Source organism: Bacillus rossius, assembly GCF_032445375.1.
Source record: "Bacillus rossius redtenbacheri isolate Brsri chromosome 9 unlocalized genomic scaffold, Brsri_v3 Brsri_v3_scf9_2, whole genome shotgun sequence".
NCBI classification, from domain to species: Eukaryota; Metazoa; Arthropoda; class Insecta; order Phasmatodea; family Bacillidae; genus Bacillus; species Bacillus rossius.
In genome coordinates this window covers 10301453-10319186 of record NW_026962013.1, presented here as the reverse complement: position 1 = coordinate 10319186, position 17734 = coordinate 10301453, and the positions used below count along the sequence as shown (strand labels likewise).

Here is a 17734-nt window from a genome sequence, read left to right as displayed (position 1 = left end):
TTGAAAGATAATCGAATATTCAATAATTATATTTTGTGTTATTACGCTTATTAATGTGCGCAGTTATTACTGGAGAGCTATTCAGGGAATGTTTTAAAAATAACTTTAACTATTGGAGGTACTGGGACAACACAAAGCATAAATGCTCGGGTACGAATCCAAATCCAGTAGTGATACGGTTGTTTTCGTGTAAAATAATTTACAAATATTGGTAATTTTATATGAATATTTCCGTTCCATCACAAAAAAAAATAAAATTCAGTAGAGTAAAAGAAGAATCAGGAACATTTAATCGGGGCAAAAAAAAACTTCTTCCGGTACCGGGAATCGAACCCGAGCCTCCTGGGTGAGAGCCAGGTATCCTAACCACTAGACCATACCGGAGTTGAGGATCTACAATTACTATACGCTTAAGTATATTTTGTCTCTGCTGTTAGCTTCCCACAAATCAATTATTATTGTCAGTGGTGGCCTCCACGTCTCTCATAAATGAGGTCGCGGGTTCGATCTTGGTACACTGCACCTGGTCCATTTTCTTTCGAGGCGCATTACGCGAGCTATATATGTGAAATTTGGGACAGCTCTTAGCTCTCGGCCCGAAAGGACGGCAAATTAAAAAAAAAAAAATAATAAAATTTATCATTTTCTGCCCCAGAAAAAAAAATCTTAATTGCGACCCACCTCCAAAGTGGAGAAATGCCATAAAGGATAGGACTACAGAGTTGCTTAGAGCAGCGGTTCCCAAATATTTTTTTCAGCCAGGGAACCATATAATCGCCTTTTCTTTTGGCGGAACCCCAATTCCTTCAAAGAAACTTATTCATCTATGTGTCAGTTTAGAGGTTTAGGGGTGAAGCCCCCATCGGCAGGTGAAGCCCCCAACGGAGGCGGAGCCACCACTTAGTCCTTTCGAGGTGAATTTTGAGGGCGAAAATTCCAAAAGGTCCCAAAACTTTAAAGTTTGTGGGTGAAACCCACTAGGGGCGTAAGCCATTAGGAATGTTCTTCTAGTGGTGACTGCTGACCAGCTGACGCGGGCGGTCGATCTGACCCTGGAGGACTTTGTCCGTGAGGGAGAGAGAGAGAGAGAGAGAGAGAGAGAAGCCGTCACTACCAAGGAGATATGATACAGGCTTGCGGTTTATAACCTCCTTGGTCGCGACCCTCAGCCCGACACACGTGATCGCATCGGGAAGCCTACAGTTCACACGGATTTTTTTTTTCCTAGCCTAAGTTAATTCTAAGTGTGTAGGGGAGGGTCCAGGTTAGGGGAGGACCTAAGTGTGTCTCAGGCCGAAGCCTATACACTCTACCATGCGGGTTTTTAACCATGCAGGACAAGGGCACGGATGAGGGCCACCACACCCGAACAGTTCCGAAGATATCCGAAGTTTGCCGATCGCTCATTGAAAAAAAAATGCATATTGCAAGAATGTATATATTTTACAGTCATAGAGTATTTTAAATAACGCTAACCTAACCAAAATTTCATTTTAGTTTCAGCAACCTAACCTAAGCAACCCTCCCGGGAAAAAACTATTATTTATTTCAATGACCTAACCTTACCTAACCTTTTACTTCGGTAATCTTCGGAACTGTTCGGGTTGTGTATTTCATCCCTGTGAACTGTAACCAGCGCCCCACTTCAGCCGCGCGGGTTACCTTGCTGCGTGTCGGCGATACCGCGCGAGATTGCGGCATTTATTTTCCTCTTCTGAAATGTCTTATGGCGTCATTCACCTCTAAATCATTTCCATTTTTTATTCCTCCCACCCGTATCAACAGTCGTGACCTGGAAAATCGGCCAATAAAAAGTAAATAAATCTAAACGCCTGGCACTGACATTCGTCCCGTTGTTCAGCGATGCAATCGCGCCAGATATAGGTACACATTTCCGATACCCAGGCAACAACAGTTGAAGGTAGAAAGTAAAAGCGCGGGGCTAAGGTCGCGCGGTTGTCTCCAAACCACCTGGTTATCGACTCGGTGGTTATAATTATGGCTATTGTTCATGGTGAAGGCTGGGCTTGAATTATACCGTTGGCAATGCTTAACGTTACGTAAATGTGCAGTAAGTCCACAAATACCTTCCGTAACGTAGAGAAAAAAAAAATTTGGTATTCATATGTTTCAAACCAATGGTGGATCCAGGAATTGTTTTGGGGGTGGGGAATTGAAAAAAAAAAAGGTAGAGAGAAAACTTCAATTTTTGAAAAAAATTACATGGCTGCTGAACTATCACACTGACAAGTAGTAACCGTAGGGAACGCAGCTTCCTACACAGTTGAAAATGCAGGTCACCTTGATCACCCAAAATGCGTTCGGGTAGTAGTTACAGTAGTTACACCCAGTACACCTTTTGGGTGCAGTAGTTGCATATGTACAGCCCACGCAAACAAAGCCTCGATATTGCACGAATGCGCCAAAGAAGCTATGCACACACAGGCATGTACGTACACTATGATCGTGAATTCGCCATAAAAACATGGTACTAACCACCGCTCATACACGAATGTGCTTAAAGTAACCCACGCGACAGAAAACTGCTAATATTAAGATTTGCAGTAATGACTAGGCAGGTTCTCCAATGACGCAATACGCTAATCTTGAGCTGTACTGAACCTGTCTGCTTAATTCATGCAATATTTAACTACCAACTACTAGTTAGAGTCTAGATCTAAGATAGGGGAGTTAGCCATGGTATCAATTGCTGGCCAATCCCCGAACAAAGCGCCCGATGCATGCTACTCTTTCTGCATGGCTGAAACCCAGCATGATTAGGCGTAAAGGCTTTGGGCCTGGGAGTCTTCCTTAATTCAGACCTCTCCAAAACAAATACACTTAGTTTTAGTTAGGCTAGGAAATAAATAAATTTCACACGGACACGCATTACAGAATCACAAGCTTTTCAAGTTTCGCCGTCCATCCGTAATTTACAATGTACGAAAACGTAATTAATGGAGACCAAGAGCGTACGCAAAATTTCAGTTGAGGGGTGGGGCACAGAACAACTTTGCCAGCTTTTTTTTACAAGTTACTAGCAAAGTTACTTGTAACTTGTAGACTTGTAGTTTTATGAAATAGGCCACTGTTTGCTTTCAAATTCTATCTTTTTTGTTGGTGGGAATGAATTTTTTTTTGGTTTAGGATTTGGTAGCATTATTTCCTGACGGAGACCAAATACAATCTTTGTAATGAACGCAACCATAACCAAGATAATTGCGTGTGTAATTCGCGAATACATTATGACGTGAATATAATCGTAATTTTTTGAGAAACGAAAAACTTACCTAAATTTGATAAGTACCATAAAAAAATTAATCTACAACATACTGATATAACACAAGTAACTTTTTTACTGTTTTTAACACATTTTTATGTATTACAAATATAGATAAACATACGTGGCTAACGCCACAGCCAAATAATACGCCTACTGAGCTCATGTTGGTCACACGTATTTGAGTATTTTTTATTTATTTTTATTTTTTTAATCCACCTGCAGATCCCCACATGAGCCAACAGCTCAAGGGATATAGGCCTTGTCACATTATAAACAAAAATTAAACATAATTAAAATTGCGATAAAAAAAAACAAGTTTACAATTATAATTAATTTTGCTAATTTACACTCTCAACAAATAATCACAAAATTTACAAATTCTACAATTTTCACAATTTACACAATTCAACAAACAGTACATATTTATCATTTAATATACTCTGAATCATTTATAGGGTGTCCTATTAATTATATAGCAAATTACATATTGTTTACATAGTCATTACAATGAGTTTATTTCACCAGCTAAATAAATAGTTTTTTCCTTTGATGTATTCTCTAACAACTTTTATGAATTCATTAAAATTTTGTAGTAATATAATTTCTTTAGGTAGTTTATTAAATAGTGTTATACCTCTATGTTGTACTCATTTTGAAAATAAAGTTGTGTTGAGGAATTTTGGTTTCAGTTTATAGTTATATCTTGTGATTTATGGTCCAGTATGTTCAGATTCTACAAAATTATTTATATTAACTTTTACAAATACGAGCAACCTATAAATATATTCCGAAAAAAAAAGGGAATATATTCAACTCAGTAGATAAAGGTTTACATGAGGCTCTTGTATCAGCTAAACAAATAATACGTATGGCTTTTTTTTTGCAATCTAAAAATTTATTAATACTATTAATATTAATATTTTAATATTTAAATTTTAATACTATTACTACATACGAATGCGTGCATCCGTACGTGATCGTTTCTATAATTTATATGCGTCCAATTACGTAGCCAAACGTGTTATGATACGATTCCCTGTTCGTAGAGTGGATATATATCTGTATCATTGCACCGTCGTATTCGCTCATATCGATTATACTCGCACGATCGATGTATCGAAAGGGAGTAGCGAAGAATCGTAGTTTGTTTTCAGTTACTAGATAGCGCTAACGTACCCTTTCTGTTTCTTGATTTTATGTTTGCAGTTGCATTGGACAGAAAAACGTGTTTATAATCGTATATTTTTCGCTTCTGTTATTATATCCGTTTATGCTGACAACAGCACCACTATTTAAAATATTAACAGATCGTACAATTGAATGACGCAGAAATTGCAATTCCATCTAACCATCTAACAATTTGCATAGAAAATATATGAAACGATTTATGCGCTACCTATTACATAGTTATTCAACCATATAAACTGAGAGCGTTGGCTTCAAATAAGGTTACGAACGGTTAATTTTGCATCGATTATCTTGCCAGCTAAAACAGGATTTCTTGCTTCTCTCTGTTATTACCTCAGTTCTCTGTTACAATACATAATAACATTTGCAACTATTAAACAACAACAACAACTTAAAAAAAATTCCAACATAAATAGCATTTCATCAACAGTCAACAAAAATAATTATAAAATTCAATTAGTTTAAATGTTTTTTTTTTTTTTTTAGTAATGAAAAAGGCGTGATCATAAATTATAAAATAACTGAATAAAGGAGTAAAAGAATAATAATAATTTGGATTGCGTAGTTAAAATTGCAAGTTGCATCCACGAATTAAAAAGTTAATGTTCAGTTAATTAGATAGCAGTTTTAAGAAATAATAAAAAGAGGAGTTTTAAAAAAAATTAAAAAAAGAGTTTTTCTAAAAATTGTAAAATGAGGGGGCACCCGGGTTTGAACCGGGGACCTCTCGATCTGCAGTCGAATGCTCTACCACTGAGCTATACCCCCAATTGATAGAAATAAGTAAAATACATTATATATATGTATTGTATATACTTATAACGAGTAGAGAATTGAAACCGTAAAATAGTTGGAAATTAAACGTGACAAATGTATGCGAATCCGAACTTATTTTTTGTGTTTTGTGTGCCTAAAGTGTTTGGGCTGCTGTGTTTCAGGTTGTACGAGCGACCTTGGTACGAGTATTTGAAATGTGTAGGCTGTTAAAAATGAGTTAACAGAATTTGCCTACAGTTACGTTATAAATGTTCTGTTTCTGAATAGCACTTCAAATTTGCAATACGAAAATTAAGTAGGAAAAAGTTAATTTTCCCCAGATTGTTGTTCTAAAAAATGGTTTGGTTTGGATCTGGTCGTTGAAAGAGTGAAACAGATAGGAGTTGCAGTAGAGTACAGTTTGTATGGCAATTAATAAAATTGTTTTTCGTAAAATAACATTTATGTGTCGGAATAGTAGTTATGCAGTACCACTTGTCCCGAAAAACGCTGTTTAGTATTTTTGACATATTTTACAACTATTCTCTGAAGAGAGCGTTGTGATAGGTAGGTATTTCAACTAATTAGTAGTGGATGATACCATTGGATATGTTGTAATATGAAACATATACAGCAAAAACCAGTTTTTTTTGCCATATTTTGCCAATTTGGGATACTTCGCACATTTTTGAAATCCTGTATCTCGGGAAGTATGAAGTCAAAAAATATGTTTGAATAGTGAAAATTGTAGGAAATGTAACGCTCTACAAAATCGAATAGAATAGTCTAAGTCGTATGAGGCAAAAGAAAATGTTACAGGCAAAAAACTGAAAAAAGTGCCCAAAAATTGGGGGTTTTCGGCCCCCCCAAAAGTTTCCACAAGGATTTTTTGTTGGATAAATTGGGTGGGGGACTACTGTACCATACCAAACCACCATCCCAAGTTTCATTAACTCGGCATTTAATCGAAGGACCCACCTTTTTTGAACCTATAACTACTGAACTAATTAACTAATTCGACCGAGATTTTCTACAACTATATTTTATGTATCAGTATGGAAGTGATTTCAGAAAAATTGCAACAGTTATTGTGTCCACAAATGCAAGAGTATTTAAAGTCTCAAACTAAATGATAGGCACTTTAAAAAAAGGTTAATTTGTCTGTTATTTAATAAATACTGTCCAAATTTAATGTTTTAAAGACTGCAAGAACATTTCAAGCCGTTATCACAGGTTGCAATATTCATGCTTTATTTACCCTTGCAGCCTGCCTATGTCACTTGGGATATCTGAGAGAAAATCCTCAGAATGATAGAATATGTGCTATAATCTGACTATAGGCCACACCTTCTTGCAGCAAACTAGTGATTGTGTGTGAAAGTAAGTGATTCTTAGAGTAAGAAGTGGTTGTACTATCTGGCCATGCAGCGACCGTCTTGACTTTGCAGGGCACTAATATTTTGGATAGGGGTCTTACCAAGTGGACTGTTGGAAGGGAGTATGGAATAACCACCAGAAAAAAAAGGGGTTCGGGGCCTCCAAAAATTTTGGAAAAAGAAAAAAATAATTTTCAAAACATGTTTTAAAGCCAACCTGGAACTCATAATCTCGACGAGGTTTTGCTAATTTATCTTAGGACATTTTGATATGCTTTCCAAATAAATTATTCCAGTGAAATCGCATTACACTATTGGACAATCAATTCTCTGAAGAAAAAAAATTAATACAAAATCATGATAAACTCAATTAAAATTACATTCAAATAAGGAATTAATTATTATCCTTTTCTGGGTAATGTCCATATTTTTCACAGAAAACTAGACAAACTTTGAAGCCCCCCTGGAGCCATGCCACAAGAAATGTATGTTGATCAAACCGCAGCACTCATATGTTTGGAGATACCTAACTTGGGACAAGGTTTTTAATGGTTTTATATTTTAGGTCAATTTCATTTCTAAAACAGGAGATTTCAGTGGTATTATTATTGTATATTGTTTTTTTTTTCTTCATAAAAGTAGTTTATTATTTAACAAATATAAAACTAAAATATTTCTTAATACTTATTTCACCAAAATAGTCTCACTTAGACTGATGCATGATGCACTTATGCATTTAAACCATTGGAAATAAGCATGTCTAGAACAGGATTGGCAAATTTTTGTGTGTTTGAAAAAAATGTAAAAAACATTTAGTAATAAGAGCTGCAATATCACACTATATAATTATTTTTTACAATTAATTTTGGTAGGTGCAGTGAATTTACCATAATAAAAGATGAATTTTTTATTTATTTTTTGAGTTAAAGTTAGTCCAATTGCTTATTGATTTAATATCTTTATTTTGGTGCTAAATGGGTGTATTAACTTGGAGGACTGTGTTATATATTTTAGTGACATGCTTTGCAGTGTTATTTTGGTTTTGTCATAATTTACCATATAATCTTGCCCCTAATGATTACACATTTTGAGCAGGCTCAACTCGGCAGAGAGATGCTTGCTAGTGCAAAGTGTGTGTGCAAATTTAATTAAATTAGCATGCATGGATGGAAATATAGGGGGGGGGGGGGAAGTACACACATCTATTTTTTACTGATATTTCTGCATATAAAATATTGTTTTTTGGTGTGCTGTGCTATAATAATAAATACACAATAAAATAAATAAGCAGTATAGTATATTATTGGTGTGAATGTTAGCAACTATGTTGGTTCTCTTCCATTCTATTTATAAAAACCAATATATTTGTATAGTCCTGATGAACAATTGACTAAAAATTCATTTTTTGGCTGGTTTTTGTTGGTCAACAATAGATGCGAAATTCATTTTGTTTATCACTGAACTAATTTTTTTATAATTTTATTTTAAAGATCATGTCCCTTTATGACATGGGCCTCTTGATAATGTCAATGGTATATTTTATTCCGTGCAGGTTCTTAATCAAAGGATATCAGTACCTCAGGACTTGGTATTGTTACGGCCGTACCAGCTCCTAATCAGTGTGATCCGGGCTGTTTTGTTGCTAGCAACACACCTTTTAATTAAATTTAGCTAAACAGAAACTTATGTTGTATTGTTAATGTGGATCGTAGTTAAGAGGATTAGTAACATCCAAAACCATAAAAAAATTTCCTTTTTATATAAAAAAAGTATTGATTTTAGATTTGGCTTTATGAAAGAGCCACCCCATTGAAAACAAATAAATAAGTGCATACAGGAATTTCCAGTTTGTCTGTTGTTTATTACTGGTGATTCATTTTCAAGATAAACGAGTGGCATAAGTACATTTTAAAATATATTTTTTAAATAAATTAGGCTTACTAGCTGAAATCCATTAAAGATATTTAAAAAAAACAGCCGGCCAGCCGTGGTACAGTTACTTTCTTACTTTGAATTGACTCAGCTTATAAAATTAAATTGATACATAAACAAATAGAAATCGTACAAACTTAACTTGTACTCAGTGATTTTCTTGATGATTATTTTGAAGCACTAGGTTGACTCACATTAGGTAATTGCGAGCACGAGAAAGTTATGACTTTGCAAATTGTGTTACATGCTAGTAGAGACTTATTTCCCCGCCAGTTCTGAGGAGAAGACCATTATGCTGTGATGGGACATGGAAAGCGAACCCAAAGAAAAAAAAGTCCTAGAAAGTATGGGCTACAGGAACCCACATCCAAAGCGGAGAATATTGTAGCAGGTACATTCGAGAAGGTGGAAAGGGGGTATAAAGTTGAACCCACATTACGCGCAGAAAATAATCATGCGTAGTGAATAAAAAGAAGACAAAGGTTCAAAAATGGCAAAATAAGGAAACTGGAATGACTCACCATTTGCGGTGAGTAGCACTGACTTCAACGTAAAAAACGAGGCTGCGTTGAACACCAACACCTGAAACAAAACCAGACAAACTTGAAGAACAGAATTATCTAACACACTATATGTTTAAAAACAAGGAGAGAGAGAGAGAGAGAAAGAGTATGACGCGACTACATGCCGCACAGACCGTTCCTGGCCAGACGTTCGACGAAAGAAGCCACGAGACAAAGGAGAGTCAGATCAGTTCGAGCTAGCACACCAGAAGACAAAGATCTCGGAGGGATTGTCTCCACGCACAGTTAAATGGGGCACTTCGGGGCTGTACGAAAAAAATAAACAAGATGGAGACACTAAAGCTGAAATTGGGGGTGCCCTGGGTGAACCTGAAAAGGAGGGGGAAGGGATAAAGTTTGCAAACAGCCGGTAAAGCGGTGCTGCATGGCGAACGCAGGAACTAGAGGGGGCTCAAAAAAATTTAGTTGTCGAGAAAGTAGCCAGTAGATGGCGCCCAGTAGGCATAGGGCTGGAGAAGCTAGTTCAAAAATGACCACCAGATGTCGCGCAGAGGAAGTGCGACGAGTATGCGTTTAATCTTGGGACATCCCTAGGAAGAAGGAGGGTGGGTGGGGAGGGGGGTGGGTTTAAGCAGCAGGATGCTTGCCTAAAAAAAGCACAGCACCAAGTTCTTAGAAAAACATGTAAAAAGGTGTGGGGCATGCATGCATTCACTGGGAACGGAGGTGACTGCGTGTGCGTCGGCGCAGCGCACGTCACGTAAACGTCTCGGAATGCAGCGGCGGTGTCACCAGTTGCGTGACGACGGGCGCAAGTTTGCCGGACTCTGCGATGCGAGGCGCTGCCAGCTCAGCCTGGTTAAGGCGCCGAGAGGGAAGCCAGGTCAGGCCAGCGCTGGAAAGCGAGCCGTGGCCTAGGCACCATCAGCAGTGAACACAATAATTTAAAGTCCACTTCAAAAACAACATTCTTTAAATGTAGCCCTTGAGAAATGTATATCCCGGGTTAATTTAAATGTCCTTAATTAACAGCAAAAAAAAAAATATTTATGCCGAAAAACCAGCTAATTAGTAGAGACCGGAAAAATTCGCGAATTCATTTCGTGATAGGCTGAAATTCAAACATGTGTATAATTCTGCTGGTTATGCTATTGGCTTGCGGTTTAACTGGAGCTCTCTGGGCCAATGAGTGACTATCGACCAAAGAAGCGTCGTATCACAAGCTACCCAGTGGAGACGACTCACAATTTAGCAACCAATGAACACGCGTGTTTACTTGAGAAGTGCAGAGGATAATGGAGGCTATCCTAGAGGTCATTGAATCCGCGAATTTTTCCGGTCCCTACTAAATAGCGTTAAACACCCAAATTTATCTAGTATAAGGTAAACAAATACACAGCATGCAGACTCAAGTAAAAAAGTAGATAAAAAAAAGTTGTACGATCACTATTAAAAGAATATATGTGTAATTTTGTTCCGAAGGTGTGGAGTTTCTAGTCCCAAGTAAGTGGTCTGTCAGGATGGACTGCAATCATTGTACCTAAGAACGTGGGTATTCTCATTCTCACATACACAAAAGTTATTGAAAGCTATATATCTATATTGTGATTATTTTATATTGTTTGTGAAGATCTGACACATGTTCGTGATAGCACAGCTTACAGAATTCTTAAAGACAGGTTTTTGGAGGGTGTGGTAGCAAATGAGTGCATTCGAGTCAGAATATTTAAAATTTAGAGATGCCAGAGATAAATTATTAAGGTAAGTGGACTTAACAACATTTTCATAGTTACATTTATAGCAATTAAATCACTTTTGCTAGAAAACAGTCTATCCATCTGTAGTGTTTGTTGTTAATAGATAAAATGTTGCAGGCAGGTAGTGTGCCCTTTGTGTCCGCTCCGGGGAAGCAGAGATGAGCAGGTATGAAATAAAATAACTTGGGAAACCACATTACATGAACATGCATTTCCTGAATAATAAACCAAAATTAATAGAATCCCAAAGTACTGTTTTCTCAATTTTTAAAATAACAATTTTCAAAAGTTCATAAACTCTGCAATAAGGTTTCTTTTTAAACATCATTGTTATAGTTATTTTGTTACTTCTTGTAATATTAAATATATTTTTGAGAATTAATTTATGAAGGTGCAATATTATTGAAACACCACACACTCTTTGTGATGCATTTTTCATTATTTTTTGCTTAATTTAATGTTAAATAAAAATGTACATTGAAGTAATATAAAAGAGTATTTACTAGAAATATTTAACATAATAAAAGTATATATATATATATATATATATATATATATATGCAGTATTAATTGAAGTATGGATTTTCTGGTACATATTGGTTGTTATAAACATTACATTTCTTTTTTCATACAGTTACTGTGAATAACTTAACCTCATCTCACTCTCTTTTTTTCTGTCTCTACAATGCCATATAGAACTAACGTATTCATAACATCCTCAGTACTTTGTAATTTTTTTTTTGTTTTGTTTTGTGGCAGGCATATGAATAAATTATAACGCTAGCTTCCATGAAACACCTCGGATGCCCTATTTAAATGAATAATTATTTTATCACTATATAATATAAAACAATATTTTTTTTTAAAATTGCACTTGGAGTGTTATTTAAAATCCGTTTGATTGACAGAAGTATTTAGTAAATTCTGTTCCAAGTGACGTCAGTATCAATGCAAAGGGCACCGCCACGTGACAGGCCACCTGGATCCGGCGGAGATTATCGCTCGGGGCAACACAACATCGCCTTTTTTTTGGGGATGATGCCCGAAAAAAATTGGTTGTCTGTAAAGTCGGTTTACGGACGATAGTTTAACGTGACAACGTCATAACAAAACATTAATGAAATGATTGCATACTTTCATGAATAAAATTGAATCATTTTTATTGAATTATCACTATTTTGTATGGATACAAAGAAGGAGTGAAATGAAATCTACAATTTGATTGATAAATTTACTTTTATTTGCACTCATTAATTCAAATATGTTTATTACTTTAACGAACAGATTATTTTAACTATAACTTTTATACATGTTTGCTATTTAACTTCTTCCAAACTGTGTTATTCTGTTAAGGATAGGACGATGATAGGAAAAGTAGGAAACGAATGGGAGTGTTTCAAGTTTAATGTGCCTCGAAAAAGTCAAATATATGGTTGTTCAAATCGAGTGGAAGAGAGATAAATGCGGCGCAAGCGTACAATGAGCGTAACGGGACAATATGAGTAACGGGACACTTTTTCGTGCGTGCAGCCGGTATTCATCGATTTATTAGACGTCACGTCAAAAACCTTTTCTGCACCACCACAAAAGCTCCGGCCTGCTCCGAATGTCGGGCACACTATTAGATTTTAATTGAAATACACTATTAGAGCTCTCCCAGGCATCCCGTACACCTTAGCTGGTACTGATACCACGTGTTGGTACATAAAGGCACGTGGTTCAGTAAAACATAAGATTTTTTTACATACATTGCAGTGGTACATGAGAATTAACGTAAAATAAAAACAAACAGAATAAAAGTTTTGCGGCACGTAATCAAAATATAGATCCAGGCCACCAAAGTGAGTGTACAAAATCTATGACTTGATGTAAGCTTTTGGACATACGCCATTGATAAGCATGTATGTCTGTAGAAGAAAACTACAAAAAACCAAAAGACAAAAAACACCAATTAAGCAAAAATTGCTGTTGTAAAAAGGATATATACACCACATAATATTCCATAACAGGAATATGGTCAACAAACAAAGAAAAACAAAAAAAAATGGACTAAGAGAAGAAAAAAAAACCAAAAATTATGAATTGAACCCCAAAAAAATTCAGCACAACAGTTGAAACGAGACAAAAACACAACAAAACGAAAATACGAAAACAAACACAATAGTTTTCCAAAACAGAAACAAGCGACGTTTCGGGAACTGCTATCTGCTCTCGTCCTCAGGCAGAGACGCACATGGTACAAAAACACAGGTGCGACTTAGCAATGGCGTATGTCCAAAAGCTTACATACATCAAGTCATGCACTCCCATTGCACAAATCTTTCAAAGATAATACAAAGTCTATCAAGTCTTTTTTTGAACATCTTTAAATGGATTCCTAATTAATTAATCAGTCTGTCAACAGAGGTAGACAGCCATGATGAAAGAAAACATGTTAAAATAATTACGTGTCAGAATGAAGATCATCTGTGAAGAAGAGAAAAGTTGAAATCCTCGGGAGTATGGAACGAATATTATAGCAATGAGTTGGCATTGAAAAAAAAAATATCAAAACCAAAAAACAGCCACACTCACGCAACGCAATGACGGGGCTTGAATCAGTGGACAGTGACTTCAGAACTGGGCTTTTAAAAGAAGTTCGTTCGGCTAAAAAATAGTTGTCCACATTTCTTCCGCTGGAAATGAAGAACGTTGCTTTAGGTCGTGTCGGAAGGTGCACTGGTGTAGCTACGTGCTGATGGGTTCGACATGGGTAAATAAATTAATAATAAAAAATGGCTGTCATCAAAGTGGAACGAAGGAGCAATGGATCAGAAATCTTCCAGCCTATCCCGTGCGAGTGTGCTTCGCTACACGCAGCGCATACGTTACTAAGCAGCGCTCCCGACTGAGTATGAGCGCCCACAAACGTATTCATGAGCCTGTCGATAGCTTTGCTCGAGGCATCATGCTGCCTCCCTCCCTTCCCCCTTTCACCCAGCGCCGTCCAGCTATTCATTTGGACAAATTTCAATGATGGCATTAGCACAGTCGGCCTGGCGACCGAGATCATTACTGTGCGATAATCTCATCAAACGGAATTGTGGGCGGAGCAACTGTTGTAGGGGGTGGGGGGTGGAGAGTAAATTCCCCTCCCTCTTTGCACTTCCCCCCTCCCCTCAACCCCGCAAGCCGGACGGAGCGCACTGATTGGCCGCTCTCGGTCTCCCCATTACTGTTGCCACACCGAGGGGGGGGAAAAAAAAGGAAAAAAACATAACATCAAACACAGAAGCGGCGGCCATGTTAACGACTTTACCTCACGCGATCAAAGAGATGCGGTGCAGCTATCGAATCTGTGCACCGTTAATGGACTGCGATGAGATTGCGAAAAAAAAAAAAAAAAAAAGTTAAGGGTGGGAGGAGAAAATTACGTGTCCAGTGGAAAATAACAAAAGTTACCGTGATCCACTCCCTCCTCCCCGCGCAGCAAGGGGGGGGGTGGAGGGAGGGGTGTTATGGGATTACCGCGGATACGCATATTATGCTTAAAAGTAATTTCAACACTGTTAATTCCCAAATACCACTATCGACCCCTCCCCTTCCCCGTTTTCTCTTCCCGGAAAACCAAGCTCCCATCCGCTGGCCGGCTACAAAGGTAGCGAGTATTTGTAACCCGCCCCGAAGCGCCCAATTTGCCGGTCGCCGGCAGTGGGAATCGCATTACCCTTAATTGCTTGGCGCTGCCGCCAGATGGCGAACAGAACCACCCACTCCCCCACTCCCCCACCCCACCACGCCACCTCACCACAAAAGGGACGGATTCGCCGCTGATTTATGCCATGTTACAACCCGCGTGTAGATAACATGGTCCGCTTTCCTTCCTATCCGCGCCTTCGTTATGTAGTGCGTTTGGGATCCTCTGCAACGTTGGGTATCTTGTCGTTTTAAGGGGCACGCCTAGTCAGGGGCGTATCTGTGTCGGTGAGGCGGGATGATAAGTGCTTATAGCGCTTCTGGCGCGCAGTCTTCTCGTCGTGACAACCAGGAGATATTAGCGGTGACCATACCATTATATGACGGAGGAATGAAGAGAAAGGTGTAAGGCAAGCTATACTGAGTGCTTTCAAGAAACTGATTCTGAAAATAAGCATTTTAGCCATTTTGACTCTCTTAAAAATACAGCTTGTAAACGAAACACGGAATCAGAACTACTCAGCCACCCTCTGCGTATTCTTAAATGTTATTGACGTGACAACGTCTGCTAAATCGATGAACGTCGGCTGCACGCACGAAAAAGGATGACTCATTGAACCGTTACGCACATTTCCCCCTATGCTGTGTCCCGTTACGCTCATTGTACGCTTGCGCCGCATCTATCTCTCTTCCACTCGACTGGAACAACCATCGATTTTACTTTTTCGAGGCACATTCAACTTGAAACACTCCCTTTCGTTTCCTACTTTTCCTATCATCGTCCTATCCTTAACAGAATAACACAGATTGGAAGAAGTTAAATAGCAAACATGTATAAAAATCACAGTTAAAATAACCTCTTAGTTAAAGTAATAAACATATTTGAATTAATGAGTGCAAATAAAAGTAAATTTATCAATGAAATTGTAGATTTCATTTCACTCCTTTGTATCCATACAAAATAGTGATAATTCAATAAAAATGATTCAATTTTATTCATAAAGTATGCGATCATTTCATCAATGTTTTGTTATGACGTTGTCACGTTAAACTATCGTCCGTAAACCGACTTTACAGACAACCAATTTTTTTTTGTAAGCAGACCTCACGCGGACATCTAGAACAGTTTTAAAATGGCGCGGTTTCTTCTGAATCTCTGCACAGTTTATGTCTGCCCTTAAATAATTTTTATTCGGGCAGAAACAAGGAAGCGCGTAGGGCGATTCCTGCGTGCTCATCAAGCGCCTAGTCACCCCTACGGACCCCCCTATAAATGTTATCTATCGGTAACAAGTGTACAGCAAAGTTCAGCGCACAATCAAACTGCGGCGTCTTTCCGCGATCCGCCAACTTTTATTTTCGAATTAAGTGTGTGTTCACTGCTGTTATCTCGCACGTTATCACCAACCTAATCAGTAATTTACACAATTGAAGGGCTTTTCTGGCAGTGCTACCTACCCGTCGACTCGTAACAGGAGGCAGAGACATAGGCCGCGTATAAGCAGGAGCCTTTACTTCCACGTCTTTACGCTTGCGCGACAGTAACTTTCAGCAGGGGCGCAACAACAGGGGGGGGGGGCAAGGGTATTTTGTTGCCCCCCCTCTGAAACCTTGAAGTGGGGGCAAACGGGGGCAAAGACAGTGCTGTGTAATCAATTTTTAGATAATAAAACTGCTTAAATAGCACCATTTTCCACCTTGAAATACAAATTTTCCCGGGGGAGGACCCCCCGACCGCCCGCTTCAATAGGGGGGATCGATGATTCTTAATAGAAAGGTATATTGCCCCCCCCCCTTTGGAAATTTAGTTGTTGCGCCCCTGACTTTCAGCCCATGTAAAATCCCAAATACTAACCAACATCCATACTGGGAACAGTTGGGAGATTTCAAGACACAACAGAGGAGAAAACACCCATTCTGGCCACGCCGTAGTGCTTAGAATAAATATATACGATACGACAAGTGTCTTGAAAGCAGGCATCCCGAAAAGTTGCAAGATTTTTTTTCTTCTTTTCGCGCGAAAACGGATTGCCAATATATTTATTATACCTATGTATCTACCTGTTTGGGCCAGTTCTACAGTAACACTGAATCATGTAAACGTAGACGGATCTCGTGTCTACAATGGCACTCATGTTTAAATACGTAAAATATTGTTTCGGGTACAAGAATATCTAGTGTTCTATTATTACTTTGTGGTTTATTATTATTATATGTAAATACCAAACAAGCTCATGTTAACGTATCTAAAAATTTTTAAAATTAAATTACCATTTCGTAAACGACCGTGATATTAGATTTCATTGGTTGCCATTTGTTACATTTCCGAGCATCGTGGAAGTACCAGATTGACAGTGACATGTAAATATCTTGCGGTTCCATGATCCGTTTCCGTTTTCAACTATTCCGTATCATTAGACACCGAGGATCTGTTAAACTGCGTATCCATTTAAATGTTTATTTAATCACGAAGTGATACACTCCCAAATAGCACCCACGCGATCTTCTGCGGTTCATAGACGATTTTGTTATCACTCAGTCACCTGACGTTTTGTGCGCTGCCCTAAGTACCCATGTGTCTGTGATCGAAGATTCACATTCAGTCTCCAACACTGCGAAATATACGTTCGAACTGTCCTGGGTTCGATTCCTCGCAGGCGTGCAATCCAGCCCCCGAGGTTATACCACCATCATAAGTATACACACAGAAATATACAGTGGCGGACACGGGGATTTTTTCGAGGAGGGAAGAAAGGGGTTGTTTGAAAAAAAATTGGTTGTCTGTAAGTCGATTTACGGACGATAGTTTAACGTGACAACGTCATAACAAAACATTGATGAAATGATTGCATACTTTATGAATAAAACTGAATCATTTTTATTTTAATAATAAAAGAATAAATACTTGAAATTGTACTAGTAATCAGATTTTTAAAATGCAAGAATAATTAACCTTTATTGCCGAAATTATTGTTGTAATAAACAATGAAAACCACATTAACTTTTCACTTACTTTATAAACAGTCGAGTGGAAGAGAGATAGATGTGGCGCAAGCGTACAATGAGCGTAACGGGACACAGCGTAACGGAACAATGTGCATAACGGGACACAGCGTAACGGGACACTTTTCCGTGCGTGCAGCCGGCGTTCATCGATTTATTAGACGTTGTCACGTCAAAAACACCGGCTCACGGCAATGTCCAACACTTTTCGCCACGTTACCCCACTGGTAATCGGACACA

General features: G+C 38.1%; 2 non-coding genes across 2 annotated transcripts; both read right to left on the bottom strand.

The window, feature by feature from the left end:
• Positions 1-312: 312 nt before the first annotated feature.
• Trnae-cuc (transfer RNA glutamic acid (anticodon CUC)) lies at positions 313-384 on the bottom strand. Its single transcript has one exon. It is a non-coding gene; the product is annotated as a tRNA-Glu (tRNA).
• A 4783-nt stretch (positions 385-5167) lies between these two features.
• On the bottom strand, positions 5168-5239 carry Trnac-gca (transfer RNA cysteine (anticodon GCA)). Its single transcript has one exon. It is a non-coding gene; the product is annotated as a tRNA-Cys (tRNA).
• Positions 5240-17734: the final 12495 nt, after the last annotated feature.